The sequence below is a fragment of the Coregonus lavaretus genome (genome assembly GCF_964263955.1).
Source record: "Coregonus lavaretus genome assembly, chromosome: 30".
Taxonomy (NCBI): Eukaryota; Metazoa; Chordata; class Actinopteri; order Salmoniformes; family Salmonidae; genus Coregonus; species Coregonus lavaretus.
In genome coordinates this window covers 566,825-584,288 of record NC_140017.1, presented here as the reverse complement: position 1 = coordinate 584,288, position 17,464 = coordinate 566,825, and the positions used below count along the sequence as shown (strand labels likewise).

The 17,464-nt window shown below is 43.3% G+C and overlaps 1 protein-coding gene across 1 annotated transcript in view; it reads right to left on the bottom strand.

The window, feature by feature from the left end:
• Nucleotides 1-17,464, bottom strand: part of irs1 (insulin receptor substrate 1) — a 45,996-nt gene that overhangs the window by 2,360 nt on the left and 26,172 nt on the right. The window lies entirely within an intron of this gene.

Below are 17,464 nucleotides of genomic sequence, written 5' to 3'. Positions count from 1 at the left end.
CTCCCTCTCCCAACTTTCCTGGGCTGTCTGTGTCTCAGAGGAAAGGGTTGACAAATCAGCATAATTGTTTCCCTGGCAACCAGCAGCAGCACACAGGAGGATATGGGGTGGGAGTGCTAGATTTGGGTGACATCACCAATTGGCGTATAGGGGTAGGCATCTCCCTGCAACCTCCCCATATGCATCTCCCACTCAACCCCCCACACAGCACCCCTAAACTGTGTGTGTTTGTGTGTGACAGGGCTGTAGGAATGTCCTGTTCCTAGTCCTTCCCTCTAGCCCATCTAATCCAGTCATGAGAGAGAGAATGAAAGACGGCTGCAGGCAATGACGTCCCTGTCTGTCCCCATCTGTCTAGAAATGTGATTACACCATCAGACTGACTGACTGGGGACATCCAGCATCAGCAGCCCCATCCCGCTCATCACTCACCCAGAGGCGTCTCTCTCTTACACACACGTCACACACACACCTGCCAGCTATACCAAATCTCTTCCACTAATGTCCAAATATTATGGCCATCATCACAAATTACAAATCACAATTCGCCTGGGTTCTAGAGCTATGGGCTGCTACAGTAGGTTGGTTCGCTGCAGACTTCACCCTTGCCATGCTGCTGCCCCTCTCCCCCTCCGTGCTGGGGGGCTGGCACACTCTGTTCTCTCCATCTCATCTTTCACTGGACATTTTTCTGACAGCTGCTGCTTTCCTAGAATCCAGGTCAGGTGCATGCAGGGAGAATGAGAGGGTGTGAGATTGACACACTGAGGGGCTGGCACACAGCTAGCTACAGGTTCACAGTCACAACCACTGGACTAAACATTAAGAACACCTGCTCTTTCCATGACAGACTGACCAGGTGAAAGCTGGGGGTGCAACTCAATATTAGGAAGGTGTTCTTAATGTTTTGTACACTCAGTGTATATCTGGACCTCCAGGGGTAGTACACCCCAATCTATTACAGAACGTAATCTGATAGCCTGTAATGTGTCTACACTTGTTCTAGGTCAGGAATCATCAACTAGAGCGCCGGAACATAATTATAAAAAAATTGTAATCTGCAAATTGACCACAAAAAGTCAAAATGGATATAATATTTAACTAAAACAGAATCATTTCAAACCTTGCTTACATTTGTATACGATAACATACTGTATCTCTCTCTATTATGCGTGGGAATACTTTGAAACAGATTTCCAAAATTAAAATCACTTGGTGCTGATTTGCTGGTGTTTTTATAGTCTTTTATGTCAACTTCTGGCCAAATTGCCACCGGTTGGGGAACTCTGGTCTAGGTGCTCTAGGATATAGGCTCATCTGACTGTGAAATCTGATTGCAGATATCGGTGTCAATTTAAAAGTGTGCTAGAATATAGGCCTAATGTTTAGGAATATTGTGGCTGAAACATGCTGTGGAAGGGAGGTGGACTCAGCCGGGGCTGGAGAGAGGTGGTTATGGGAATCTATGCAAAGCTGTAGGAAAAGAGGGAGTCCCAGTGTAGAGCTAGTGACTTCAGCTCAGAGCTGGACAAGTGATGTGGGTCCCATCATGGAGGAGAATGAGAAACATCCTCACTCAGTGTAGAGTCACATTTCTATTCTATGCAAGTATACAAGAACGCAATTAGGTACGCAAAATGGTGATCCTGTGTACTTGCATCGAGCTACAAATTGCTGGGCTGCACACGTTTGCATATTTTGCTTTAGAGCAGCTAATTTGCGTAGCTTGTGTCACTCTCAGAGCACACCCCGACGCTCACGGTTTTTATAGATCCAAAATGTTTTGGTCTTACTCCTCTTTATTTAGAAAACCAAAATGTTATAGTAAATTGCAGAGTATAAAATTATAAACCACGAGTGTATGTAAACACATAGCTCCGAAGACGGCATTCATTCGCTCGCCAGGCACTTTAGTCAGTGTGAGGAAGAGCTGGTATATAGCTGCTTCTATCACTGCTGGTAGTTTTCCAGATGGGAGTGTGTGGTTCCTGGTCCCCTGTGGGCCACTTTATCCACAAACAAGCATTTCACTGCTGCTTCCTCTGCAATATCTTCAAGATATTAATCACCTATACACACAAATCCTTGACTAAAGAACTGCGGCATCCCACTCACAAACTAGTCAAATCAACGGAGGTATTGTGCCGTGATGTGTGGCTTTATTTGTTTTTTGAAACCAGGTTTGCTGTTCACTTGCGCTATATGAGATGGAAGAGAGTTCCATGCAATCATGGCTCTGTATAATACTGTACATTTCTGGACCTGGGGACTGTGAAAAGACCCCGGTGGCCGTGTGTGTGTCAGTGCTGTGCGTAAGTTGACAATGCAAACAATTTGGAATTTCCAATACATGAATGTTTCTTATAAAAACAAGAAGGGATGCAGTCAGTCTTTCATGAACTCTTAGCCAAGAGAGACTGGCATGCATAGTATTGAAATTAGCCCTCTGATTACAATGAAGACCAAAAACGTGCCGCTATGTTCTGGGCCAGCTGCAGCTTAACTAGGTCATTTTTTGCAGCACATAACCATATGACTGGACAATAATCAATATAAGATAAAACTAGAGCCTGCAGGACTTGCTTTGTGGAGTGTGGTGTCAAAAAAGCAGAGCATCTCTTTATCACGTACAGACCTCTCCCCATCTTTACAACCATTGAATCTATATGTTTTGATCATGACCGTTTACAATCTAAGGTAACACCAAGTAATTTAGTCTCCTCAACTTGTTCAACAGCCACACCATTCATTACCAGATTCAGCTGAGGTCTAGAACTTAGGGAATGATTTGTACCAAATACAATTCTCTTAGTTTTAGAGATGTTTAGGACCAGTTTATTACTGGCCACCCATTCCAAAACAGACTAACTCTATGTTAAGGGTTTCAGTGACTTCATTAGCTGTGGTTGCTGATAGGATTGAATCATCAGCATACATGGACACACAGGCTATGTTTAATGCCAGTGGCAGTCATTGGTAAAAATATAAAAAATTGTAGAAGGCCTAGAGAGCTGCCCTACGGTACACCACATTTTACATTAGAGAAGCTACCATTAAAGAAAACCCTATGAGTTCTATTAGATATATAACTCTGAATCCACGATATGGCAGATGTTGAAAAGCCATTACACATAAGTTCTCAACAACAGGTTATGTTCAACAATATCAAAGGCAGTACATATTAGAGCGCAACTGTACTTAGCATTTTGTTGAAGACACCAACATATTTAAAACATTACTCTTTCCACCTACAGTGGGGAGAACAAGTATTTGATACACTGACGATTTTGCAGGTTTGCCTACTTACAAAGCATGTAGAGGTCTGTAAATCTTTTCATATGTACACTTCAACTGTGAGAGACGGAATCTAAAACAAAAATCCAGAAAATCACATTGTATGATTTTTAAGTAATTAATTTGCATGACATAAGTATTTGATACATCAGAAAAGCAGAACTTAATATTTGTTACAGAAACCTTTGTTTGCAATTACAGAGATCATACGTTTCCTGTAGGGCTTGACCAGGTTTGCACACACTACAGCAGGGATTTTGGCCCACTCCTCCATACAGACCTTCTCCAGATCCTTCAGGTTTCGGGGCTGTCGCTGGGCAACACAGACTTTCAGCTCCCTCCAAAGATTTTCTATTGGGTTCAGGTCTGGAGACTGGCTAGGCCACTCCAGGACCTTGAGATGCTTCTTATGGAGCCACTCCTTAGTTGCCCTGGCTGTGTGTTTCGGGTCGTTGTCATGCTGGAAGACCCAGCCACGACCCATCTTCAATGCTCTTACTGAGGGAAGGAGGTTGTTGGCCAAGATCTCGTGATACATGGCCCCATCCATCCTCCCCTCAATACGGTGCAGTCGTCCTGTCCCTTTTGCAGAAAAGCATCCCCAAAGAATGATGTTTCAACCTCCATGCTTCACGGTTGGGATGGTGTTCTTGGGGTGTTCTTGGGGTTCATCCTTCTTCTTCCTCCAAACACGACGAGTGGAGTTTAGACCAAAAAGCTATATTTTTGTCTCATCAGACCACATGACCTTCTCCCATTCCTCCTCTGGATCATCCAGATGGTCATTGGCCAACTTCAGACAGGCCTGGACATGCGCTGGCTTGAGCAGCGGGACCTTGCGTGCGCTGCAGGATTTTAATCCATGACGGCGTAGTGTGTTACTAATGGTTTTCTTTGAGACTGTTGTCCCAGGTCATTGACCAGGTCCTGCCGTGTAGTTCTGGGCTGATCCCTCACCTTCCTCATGATCATTGATGCCCCACGAGGTGAGATCTTGCATGGAGCCCCAGACCGAGGGTGATTGACCGTCATCTTGAACTTCTTCCATTTTCTAATAATTGCGCCAACAGTTGTTGCCTTCTCCCCAAGCTGCTTGCCTATTGTCCTGTTGCCCATCCCAGCCTTGTGCAGGTCTACAATTGTATCCCTGGAGTCCTTACACAGCTCTCTGGTCTTGGCCATTGTGGAGAGGTTGGAGTCTGTTTGATTGAGTGTGTGGACAGTTGTCTTTTATACAGGTAACGAGTTCAAACAGGTGCAGTTAATACAGGTAATGAGTGGAGAACAGGAGGGCTTCTTAAAGAAAAACGAACAGTTCTGTGAGAGCCGGAATTCTTACTGGTTGGTAGGTGATCAAATACTTATGTCATGCAATAAAATGCAAATTAATTACTTAAAAACCATACAATGTGATTTTCTGGATTTTTAAAAATTACAGACCTCTACATGCTTTGTAAGTAGGAAAACCTGTAAAATCGGCAGTGTATCAAATACTTGTTCTCCCCACTGTATGTGACTTTTGCCATGACTCTGCAGTTTAGAACTTTCAATTTTGCGTGCCTTTCTCTATAAGTATGCTGAAAGTCTGTTGTTAATTTGTTTACAGAGAAATAGAACTGTATTTGGTCAAACCCAATTTTTCTAGTCTTTAACTTAGATTTTTGGTTGAAATGGAGATACATTATTAATTTGTAGACAAACTGGAATTTAAGCCAGACTCAGTGGCACAGATGGAGCTATCCAAGCAGAAAAAACTCCTTTATATTTGGTTGCAATTGACAACCAAACACAATTCAATATGGGCCCGATTCAGATGTAGGAAATGTACGCCTTTCCTACGCACTTCTCAGTAGTTGGTATTCAGACTTACCTTATGCAGGTGCATAACGGGCTTTGCAGGCATGGTTCCCTAGCCTAATATGGTCCACTATTGCTAACGATCATCAGGAACAACCACACAAATGTGACAGAGGACACTCAAGAAGCAGAGCACTTACACAAATGACTGATGATTAGCTAAGAGAAATTGACTTTTGACATTATCGATCATAGTCTGCTGCTGGAAAAACGTATGTGTTATGGCTTTACACCCCTTGCTATAATGTGGATAAAGAGTTACTTGTCTAACAGAACACAGAGGGTGTTCTTTAATGGACGCCTCTCAAACATAATCCAGGTAGAATCTCAACACTATACACGTCAGCTACTACAGCAACTGAAATGACTGTGAAACTTAACAAAGAGCTGCAGTTAGTTGCAGAATGGGTAGCAAGGAATAAGTTAGTCCTACATATTTCCAAAACTAAAAGCACTGTATTTCGGATAAATCATTCACTAAACCCTAAACCACAACTACATCTCGTAATGAATAATGTAGATATTGAGCTAGTTGAGGTGACTAAACTGCTTAGAGTAACCCTGGATTGTAAACTGTCATGGTCAAAACATATTGATACAACAGTAGCTAAGATGGGGAGAAGTCTGTCCATAATAAAGTTCTGCTCTGCCTTCTTAACAACACTATCAACAAGGCAGGTCCTCCAGGCCTTAGTTTTGTCACACCTAGACTATAATAATATAATATGCCATTTAGCAGACGCTTTTATCCAAAGCGACTTACAGTCATGCGTGCATACATTTTTTTGTGTATGGGTGGTCGCGGGGATCGAACCCACTACCCTGGCGTTACAAGCGCCGTGCTCTACCAGCTGAGCTACAGAGGACCAGTAGTGTGGTTAGGTGCCACAAAGAGGGACTTAGTAAAATTGCAGTTGGCTCAGAACAGGGCAGCACGGCTGGCCCTTAAAAGTACACGGAGAGCTAACATTAATGACATGCATGTCAATCTCTCATGGCTCAGAGTGGAAGAGACTACATGGAACTCTATTCCACATCAGGTAACTGATGCAAGCAGTAGAATCAGATTTTTTTAAAACAGGTAAAAATACACCTTATGGAACAACGGGTACTATGAAGAGACACACACAAAAGGTACAGACATGCATACGCATACATTGTGATACTGTTGTATGGTGGTATTAAACATTTTGTACTGTAGATATGTAGTGGTGTAATAATGTTACATGATGTACTGTTATATCTTTTGTTTTATATGTAATGTAAGAGCTTTAATATGTTTGGACCCCAGGAACAGTTAATGGGGATCCCTAATAAATTCAATTACAGACGAAAGAAAGGTAAACTAATGATGTAATGGAATTATGCAAAATGTAATGAAACTAACACTAAAGTGACAGTTATAAATGTATGTGTGTATAACTGACGGTGGCTGACGATAGTGGCTAATATTTAGCACAATACAAATTGTAAAAAATACAGTGAAAAGTCTGGGAATATAATTAAAACATTCTAGAAATTATAAATCAACTTGTTAGGTTTGACGCTATAGGCCTACTGTCATTTGTGGAAGGCTACAGAAGTCTACAGCTTGGGTCTTCAAATTTCATCCCTGGAAGTTATAAGGCCAGCATTTCATAAACTTCACTGTGGGAAAGATGATATGTAGATATGCTTCAGTTTGCTGCCATATGACTGGTTTCGCATTTGTCTCCAGCGACCATAAGGCAAAATAGATCAAAAAAAGTATAAATTATATTTACAATCCCCTTATCCAAACGGCTTAGTAACTTACTTAGCTCTTATCAATAGCTCTTATCAACTTGTACATTTACAGTGCATGGAGAATGGTGGTATTTCTATCGAAAAATGTTTTGTTCCACTTGGAACCGACAGGTTGCTTGACCAAACTATAGTTTGTTAACAGGACATTTGTGGAGTGGTTGAAAAACGAGTTTTTAATGACTCCAACCTAAGTGTATGTAAACTTCTGACTTCAACTGTATCTGCCGTTTCCATTACACACGTCGCAATGATTTTTTTCTGCAACATTGCTTTTGTCGAATAAACCTGGGTGGGTCAATGGAAACCTGCCCACTTTTGCAATATGGTAAATAGCCAAATAACAAATAATATGTTGGATTCAGGTCTCCATCTCAACCAAAAGGTTAAAGAAATAAAATAATAGGATTAAGCTAGTGACTCAGATCTACACTGAACCAAAAATATAAACGCAACATGTAAAGTGTTGGTCCCATGTTTCATGAGCTGAAATAAAAAATACCATACATTTTCCATACGAACAAAAAGCGTATTTCTCCCAACAAAAAAATTAATTACTAATTTGTTTATATCTCTGTTAGTGAGAGTTTTTCCTTTGCAAAGATATTCCATCCCCCTGACAGGTGTGGCATATCAAGAAGTTGATTAAACAGCATGATAATTACAAAGGTGCACCTTGAGCTGGGAACAATAAAAGGCCACTTCAAAATGTGCAGTTTTGTCACACAACACAAAGCCACAGATGTCTTATGTTTTTAGGGAGCGTGCAATTCGCACGCTGACTGCAGGAATGTCCATCAGAGCTGTTGCCAGAGAATTTAATGTTAATTTCTCTACCATAAACTGCCTCCAATGTTGTTTTAGAGAATTTGGCAGTATGTCCAACTGGCCTCAAAACCGCAGACTACGTGTAACGACGCCAGCCCAGGACCCCACATCCGGCTTCTTCACCTTTGGGATCGTCTGAGAGGGGGTGGGTGGGGTGCTGAGGCGAATAAAGCCTATTACTTTTGTAAGACAACAGTATTTATTCAACCTTAAAATGAGTTACACATCCATGACCCCATTTTGAGGTTACTGTACTGTAACTGTTTCTTCTAATACTATCATAGAAAGTGTGCATGTTCAGGGTCACAGGTCTGTGGAAATCTTCACAATTTCTATAATAATCTGCACAAAATCTCAAATGGCATTGATCACTTGCACCATGTAGTTTAATGTAATCTCAACTGCAATCCAGGTAATTTGGTTGCGCTATTAGATGAAGCACAGTGATAACACATTAAGTTGTATAAATAAATAAAATACCTGGCATTGTATACCAATTTGAACATTGTTATGCTTTTAAATGGTTAAAACACTGGGAATTCAATAAACTTTTGGCTGTCTTTCTGAGTGGATGAAAATAGGTTGGAATCTCATTGATCAACGTACCTACCAAATATTACCCAATTCTCCACGTTGAACTGATGTGGTGTGCCCAGTGGGATAGGCCTAAACATGTCTACAACATCATCTGCACATGCAGTGTGCAGGATGACACACTCACACACACACACTCACACGCTATGGCAACACCACAGTCAGGAGCTCCTTTTAAGGGACCAAAGCCACACGAGAGCAAGAGGCAGCAGTGTCAGGGCTTAGGCGTGCATGGGGGGGGGGGGGGGGGGGGGGGGGGGGGTTACACTTTTAGCCTATGCACACCCCAGTGAGGGGATAGCATTACCATCGCAAACAGATGAGTGACCACAAAGTGCGTTGACATTCTCTCCAACCTACGTCAGAACACAGCTCATGTTCAGAAACGGGACATCTAGCACTCACTTACTCAGCCCCCCCATGACCAAATATCTGCCCCCTCTCTCTCTCGCAAGTGTGCGCACACATAAGAGTGCACCCCCACACACACGCTAAAACATATGCACACATACAGTAGGCTAGGCCTCAATATCAATTCCAATTCCAATTCATATGCGTTTCTCTGTATTAAAGCCTAGGACTACATACAAACACAGCACTTTGTGTATGTCTGTCTGTCTGTCTGTCTGACACCAGCAATACAACACCATCCACTCATTTCAACTAGTACTTACCACATTCAGCCCAATGACCAACCATGGAAACAGCTCAACTAAACAAATAGTCAGTCAAATGCATGACCGAGAGTCTGAGATATTAGCTAACCTATAGGCTACCTCTCATAAGCTAGTCTAAACCATCTCCAAGATGTACTCTAGCCTAGCAGCACTATGATGTCAAAATTACTTTAACCCTTTAGAACCCATAGCAGCCATCAACGGCCATTCTTTAAACTACTACAATGATTATCTGTGTCAATATTGCAAAATTAACTTGCTAACAACCTATTGTCGTATTTGCGTGGCTGTTGTCACCAACCAGAAACAGGGTATGCTGTCAAAATGACAGCGCCGAAGCGGTCACGGCTTTTCACTTTGGAAGAGGCTGTATCCATGTTGGTTGGTGATACGGATTCGGACACTTCCTTGCACTTTGAAAGCACTGATGATTTCGAGGTGAGTGAAATAAGTAAACAGCAGATATATGTTCGGTGTTGTCGATGTTAGACGCTGTGAAACTTGGGGAATAGCTCTCAGATGAGCAAATCCTGTCATGATCACTTGGTTGGTACAGGCGAGCACATCAGCGGTGGAGCTCGAATGATTGCTCTCTGTCTCATGGAAAAGGTTGCAGTGTTTAGCTGTATATAGTCAGCTAACTAGTTGGTTGTTTAGTCATGTTTCTACCAATGTAATTCATTTGGAAACGGCCGTTGCTGCTTGCTGTAGCTAGCTAGCTAGTTAGTCTGTCAGGCCAGAAAAGTTGTGTGGTGGTAAATGTGGGCTGCGCTCGCAAAGTGTCAACCTCAGCTGTCATTTTCACTAGCTAGTCATGCAGACAACCAGCTAACTAGCTGCCGAAATGGAGATTAGAGTCCTTTTTGTTTATCTGTTGGGCTGTTAGGTTATGGTTTGTCATGTTTGCTGTTGTGTTATGGTAAAAGCCAGCGTAGTGGCGCTCATATGATACTGAGTTGCATTGATATTTGTTTTCATTGCCAGCTAAGAGGTTGCTTGTTTTGTCCTGTTTCTACCGATGCTATTCATTTGGAAACTGTCCCAGCTTTGTAACTAATCAGCGAACACTGGCGAACTCTGTAGTTCTTCTGTCAGGCAAGAAAACAAGAGTTAACTGGAGGCAACATTGTGCTTCGCTTGCGACGCTGTCACTTGATCGTCTCACTCCCTCCCTACAAAGACAACCAGCTAACTATGCCCATCAAAATACATTAAGAATTATTCTAAACCTGTTTGCACAGTGTCGTCTTTGTCATCTTTTACTTTCAACATCCTAAATAAATAAAAAAGAGATGATGTGTTGAATCTGTAAACAGTTGTGCCACATACTTTGACTTTTTACCATCTATGAAAAGTAATCTGACCATGGGTCTTGAAGTGTGTTTACGGTTATAATCTGATCCTGCTGGTCATTCATGAACATATTAATGAACGTATTTTTGTGTGCTCTTTGCTGTCTGATTATCCATCAGTCTGACATACATATGCACACCATAAACTGAGAAACAATCTGGCTACGAAGGACTGATTGATTGAAAGATTGATAGTATCCTGATGATGTATGTATGTGTGTGTGTGTGTGTGTGTGTGTGTGTGTGTGTGTGTGTGTGTGTGTGTGTGTGTGTGTGTGTGTGTGTGTGTGTGTGTGTGTGTGTGTGTGAGAGAGTGTTGTATAGCATCATGATGATAGGAAGAGGAGGGAGAGGGGAGTGGAGGGAGAGAGGAAGAGGAGAGTGAAGAGGAGGGAGGAGTGGAAGGAGAGGGGTGGAGGAAGAGGAACATGGAGAGAAAGAGGAATTAGAGGAGGAAGAGAGGGAGCACACCAGGGAAGGGTATCTATTGGGGAAACAGCCCAGCCTATGTTTCCATGGAGTGTGTCTGCCCCAAGTCCCACCATTCACTCTTGCACCACACAGCCTGGGCCTAAAGTGACATTGGCATGGGTTTTGGTGTTGTTTTTTAAAGTGGTAGGAGTCAGATCTGGTGTTTTTTTTTCAGATCTGGTGTTTAACACCAACCTGTATGCCACCACATCCAATGACTCCCCATCATGGTTTGGCACGTTTGAAGATGAGATGAAACGCTTCATTGAAATCAACATTCTCATGGGCATCCACCGCTTATCCTCTCTCCAACTGCTGTTCCACTGACACCAGGGTACCATACATCGCAAGTAAAATGCCATGCAACCGCTTTGAGTAGCTATGTAAATACATGCACTTCTCCGATCAAAATTCAGCCAATGTGAAAGACAAATTAGACAAAGTCAGGCCTTTTATCAAAATACTGCAAGAGAATTTCCCCCAAACTACTTCACCCATGGCAAGCCCTCTCAGTGGATGAGGCTTTGATAACATTTTACGGTAGACTACTGTGGAAGCAGTATATGCCCCCCAAAAAACTGTAAAGTGTGGGATAAAAATATGGTGTCTCTGTGACTCCTTGACTGGCTACTGCCTTGCTTTCAGTGTGTACAGTCGTGGTCAAAAGTTTTGAGAATGACACAAATACTAATTTTCACAAAGTCTGCTGCCTTGGTTTTGATGATGGCAATTTGCATATACTCCAGAATGTCATGAAGAGTGATCAGATGAATTGCAATTAATTGCAAAGTCCCTCTTTGCCATGAAAATGAACTTAATCCCCAAAAAACATTTCCACTGCATTTCAGCCTTGCCACAAAAGGACCAGCTGCCATCATGTCAGTGATTCTCTCGTTAACACAAGTGAGAGTGTTGACGAGGACAAGGCTGGAGATCACTCTGTCATGCTGATTGAGTTAGAATAACAGACTGGAAGCTTTAAAAGGAGGGTGGTGCTTGAAATCATTGTTATTCCTCTGTTAACCATGGTTACCTGCAAGGAAACATGTGCCGTCATCATTGCTTTGCACAAAAAGGGCTTCACAGGCAAGGATATTGCTGCTAGTAAGATTTCACCTGAATCAACCATTTATCGGATCATCAAGAACTTCAAGGAGAGAGGTTCAATTGTTGTGAAGAAGGTGTCAGGGTGCCCAAGAAAGTCCAGCAAGAGCCAGGACCGTCTCCTAAAGTTGATTCAGCTGCGGGATCGGGGCACCACCAGTGCAGAGCTTGCTCAGGAATGGCAGCAGGAAAGTGTGAGTGCATCTGCACCCACAGTGAGGCGAATACTTTTGGAGGATGGCCTGGTGTCAAGAAGGGCAGCAAAGAAGCCACTTCTCTCCAGGAAAAACATCAGGGATAGACTGATATTCTGCAAAAGGTACAGGGATTGGACTGCTGAGGACTGGGGTAAAGTCATTTTCTCTGATGAATCCCCTTTCCGATTGTTTGGGGCATCCGGAAAAAAGCTTGTCCGGAGAAGACAAGGTGAGCGCTACCATCAGTCCTGTGTCATGCCAACAGTAAAGCATCCTGAGACCATTCATGTGTGGGGTTGCTTCTCAGCCAAGGGAGTGGGCTCACTCACAATTTTGCCTAAGAACACAGCCATGAATAAAGAATGGTAACAACACATCCTCCGAGAGCAACTTCTCCCAACCATCCAAAAACAGTTTGGTGACGACCAATGCCTTTTCCAGCATGATGGAACACCTTGCCATAAGGAAAAATTGATAACTAAGTGGCTCAGGGAACAAAACATCAACATTTTGGGTCCATGGCCAGGAAGCTCCCCAGAACTTAATCCCATTGAGAACTTCTGGTCAATCCTCAAGGTGGGTGGACAAACAAAAACCCACAAATTCTGACAAACTCCAAGCATTGATTATGCAAGAATGGGCTGCCATCAGTCAGGATGTGGCCCAGAAGTTAATTGACAGCATGCCAGGGCGGATTGCAGAGGTCTTGAAAAAGAAGGGTCAACACTGCAAATATTGACTCTTTGCATAAACTTAATGTAATTGTCAATAAAAGCCTTTGTCACTTATGGAATGCTTGTAATTATACTTCAGTATACCATAGTAACATCTGACAAAAATCTATCATAAAACTGAAGCAGCGAACTTTGTGAAGACCAATATTTGTGTCATTCTCAAAACCTTTGACCACGACTGTACATAGAGTTGTAATGGAGCTCATGAGGGGCTATCTCTTGTCACATCACCATGTCTATGCTGACTTCTTTTCATCCATACCTCTGGTGAGAGATCTTCTTAATGCTGACACATACTATTGTGGCACAGTAAGGCCCAAAAGGAAGAATTTCCCCAAGGCTCCACAGAGGTCAGATTTTAAAATGGTGTGCGGATAATGTTATGGCGTGCCGCTGAAGGGACACATGAAAATGTGTACTTTCTATGTTCTAACAGCTCAGGTAATGACACCCTAAAACCTACAGGCAGAACGAACTCATATCTGTTCCTGGATTACAACAATAAAATGGGCAGGGTTGACCATCTCGACCAGCTCAGGAGCTACTATAATGTTGGACGCACAGGCAGGTGCTTGCACCCGCCTGCCCGACTAGAATCACTGCTCTCGGCGGGTCTGACTTAGAATATGTGGACAACTACAAATACCTAGGTGTCTGGTTAGACCGTAAACTCTCCTTCCAGACTCACATTAAGCATCTCCAATCCAAAGTTAAATCTAGAATCGGCTTCCTATTTCGCAACAAAGCCTCCTTCACTCATGCTGCTAAATATGCCTTCGTAAAACTGACTATCCTACCGATCTTTGACTTTGTCGATGTCATTTACAAAATAGCTTCCAACACTCTACTCAGCAAATTGGAGTGCCATCCGTTTTGTCACCAAAGCCCCATATACTACCCACCATTGTGACCTGTACGCTCTTGTTGGCTGGCCCTCACTACATTTTCGTCGCCAAACCAACTGGCTCCAGGTCATCTATAAATCACTTCTAGGCAAATCCCCGCCTTATCTCAGCTCATTGGTAACCATAGCAACACCCACCCGTAGTATGCGTTCCAGCAGGTATATCTCATTGGTCATCCCCAAAGCCAACACCTCCTTTGGTCGCCATTCCTTCCAGTTCTCTGCTGCAAATGACTGGAACGAACTGCAAAAATCTCTGAAGCTGGAGAAACTTATCTCCCTCACTATCTTTAAGCATCAGTTGTCAGAGCAGCTTACCGATTACTGCACCTGTACACAGCCCATCTGTAATTAGCCCACCCAACTACCTCATCCCCATATTGTTATTTACATTATTTATTTTGCTCATTTGCATCCCAGTATCTCTATTTGCACATCATCTTCTGCACATCTATCACTCCAGTGTTAATACTAAATTATAATTGTAATTATTTTGCACTATGGCCTATTTATTGCCTTACCTCCATAACTTACTACATTTGCACACACTGTATATAGATGTTCTATTGTGTTATTGACTGTACGTTTTGTTTATTCCATATGTAACTCTGTGTTGTTGTTGTTTTTACCGCACTGCTTTGCTTTATCTTGGCCAGGTCGCAGTTGTAAATGAGAACTTGTTCTCAACTTGCTTACCTGGTTAAATAAAGATGAAATATAATTAAAATTAAAAATAAAAGGTGCTTTATCAATGCTTACATTGTGTGGGGGACCCTGTAAAGGCCCCTTCCCAGAAACCGCAGGCGTGTGTTCTTGAAGGCATTCAAAATGCAACTTGTGCATTCGCTTTGTGACAGATACAGTGGCAGGAATCGCCGAGCCAAGAGTGTGGCACCAGGGGGTGGGACCGAGTTGTAACTCATAATTTGAAAGCAGCCCACTACCTGGTGAAGTTTGAAGGGCGCAATAGAGGGTTTGTGGTGTGCATCCGGAGTGGACGCAGGGCAAAGAGTTGGTGCTCTACGTGTTCCATAACATGTTGTAAGCTAAATGCAAACACTAAAGTGACAGTGTGAAACATGAACTTGTCCTACAAATCTCATAGGCAAAAAAAGTCTGAAAATAGCCTAACACTTAGTCAAATCAAATGTTATTTTATCTGTCACATGTGCCGAATACAACAGGTGTAGACCTTACAGTGAAATGCTTACAAGCCCTTAACCAACAATGCAGTTTTAAGTAAAAAACAGATAAGTTAAAAACATGTTTATTTTTATTTAAAGACCAGCAGTAAAATAACAATAGGGAGGTTATATACAGGGGGTACCAGTACAGAGTCAATGTGCGGGGGCACAGGTTAGTCAGGGTAATTGAGGTAATATGTACATGTAGGTAGAGGTAAACTGACTATGCATAGATAATAAACAGAGAGTAGCAGCAGCGTAAAAAGAGGGGGTGGGGGGGGGGGGAACAATGCAAATAGTCTGGGTAGCCATTTGATTAGCTGTTCAGGAGTCATATGGTTTGGGGGTAGAAGCTGTTAAGAAGTATTTTGGACCTAGACTTGGCGCTTCGGTACCGCTTGCCGTGCGGTAGCAGAGAAAACAGTCTATGACTAGGGTGGCTGGAGTCTTTGGCAATTTTTAGGGGCTTCCTCTGACACCGCCTGGTATTGAGGTCCTGGATGGCAGGAAGCTTGGCACCAGTGATGTACTGGGCCGTACGCACTACACTCTGTATTGCCCTGCGGTCGGAGGCCGAGCAGTTGCCATACCAGGCGGTGATGCAACCAGTCAGGATGCTCTCGATGGTGCAGCTGTAGAACATTTTGAGGATCTGAGGACCCATGCCAAATCTTTTCAGTCTCCTGAGGGGGAATAGGCTTTTGTTGTGCCCTCTTCACGACTGTCTTGGTGTGTTTGGGCGATGAGTGTTTGTTGGTGATGTGGACACCAAGGAACTTGAAGCTCTCAACCCGCTCCACTACAGCCCTGTCGATGAGAATGGGGGCGTGCTCAATCCTCCTTTTCCTGTAGTCCACAATCATCTCCTTTGTATTGATCACGTTGAGGGAGAGGTTGTTGTCCTGGCACCACACGGCTAGGTCTCTGACCTCCTCCCTATAGGCTGTCTCATTGTTGTCGGTGATCAGGCCTACCACTGTTGTGTCGTCAGCAAACTTAATGATGGTGTTGGAGTCGTGCTTGGCCATGCAGTCATGGGTGAACAGGGAGTTCAGGAGGGGACTGAGCACGCACCCCTGAGGAAACCCGTGTTGAGGATCATTGTAGCAGATGTGTTGTTACCTACCCTTACCACATGGGGGCGGCCCTTCAGGAAGTCCAGGATCCAGTTGCAGAGGGAGGTGTTTAGTCCCAGGGTCCTTAGCTTAGTAATGAGCTTTGAGGGCACTATGGTGTTGAACGCTGAGCTGTAGTCAATGAATAGCATTCTCACATAAGTGTTCCTTTTGTCCAGGTGGAAAAGGGCAGTGTGGAGTGCAATAGAGAATGCATCATCTGTGGATCTGTTGGGGCGGTATACAAATTGGAGTGGGTCTAGGGTTTCTGGGATAACGGTGTTGATGTGAGCCATGACCAGCCTTTCAAAGCACTTCATGGCTACAAACGTGAGTGCTACGGGTCGGTAGTCATTTAGGCAGGTTACCTTAGTGGTGTTCTTGGGCACAGGGACTATGCGGTCTGCTTGAAACATGTTCGTATTACAGATTCAGTCAGGGACAGGTTGAAAATGTCAGTGAAGACACTTGCCAGTTGGTCAGCGCATACTCGGAGTACACATCCTGGTAATCCGTCTGGCCCTGCGGCCTTGTGAATGTTGACCTGTTTAAAAGGTCTTACTCACATTAGCTATGGAGAGCGTGATCACACAGTCGTCCAGAACAGCTGATGCTCTCATGCATTTTTCAGTGTTGCTTGCCTCGAAGAATAGAAGAATTGCATAGAAGAAATGTAGCTCGTCTGGTAGGCTAGTGTCACTGGGCAGCTCGTGGCTGTGCTTCCCTTTGTAGACCGTAATAGTTTACAAGCCCTGCCACATCCGACGAGCGTCGGAGCCGGTGTAGTACGATTCAAACTTAGTCCTGTATTCACGCTTTGCCTGTGATTTCTTATAAGCGTCCGGGTTAGAGTACCGCTCCTTGAAAGCGGCAGCTCTACCCTTTAGCTCAGTGCGGATGTTGCCTGTAATCCATTGCTTCTGGTTGGGGTATGTACATACGGTTACTGTGGTGTACTCCTCAATGCCCTCGGTAGAATCCCGGAACATATTCCAGTCTGTGCTAGCAAAACAGTCCTGTAGCTTAGCATCTGCGTCATCTGACCACTTCTGTATTGAGCGAGTCACTGGTAATTCCTGCTTTAGTTATTGCTTGTAAGCAGGAATCAAGAGGATAGAATTATGGTCAGTGTGTTGATCTTCTATCTTTTTACAGTGCCTTCGGGAAAGTATTCAGACCCTTTGACTTTTTCCACTTTGTTACGCAACAGCCTTATTCTAAAATGGGATTTAATACATACAAATCCTCAGAATACTTATGGAAATGTGATACTTCAGTTTTTTATTTGTAATACATTTGCGAAAATTTCTAAAATACTATTTTTGCTTTGTCATTATGGGTATTGTGTGTAGATTGATGAGGGAAAAAAAC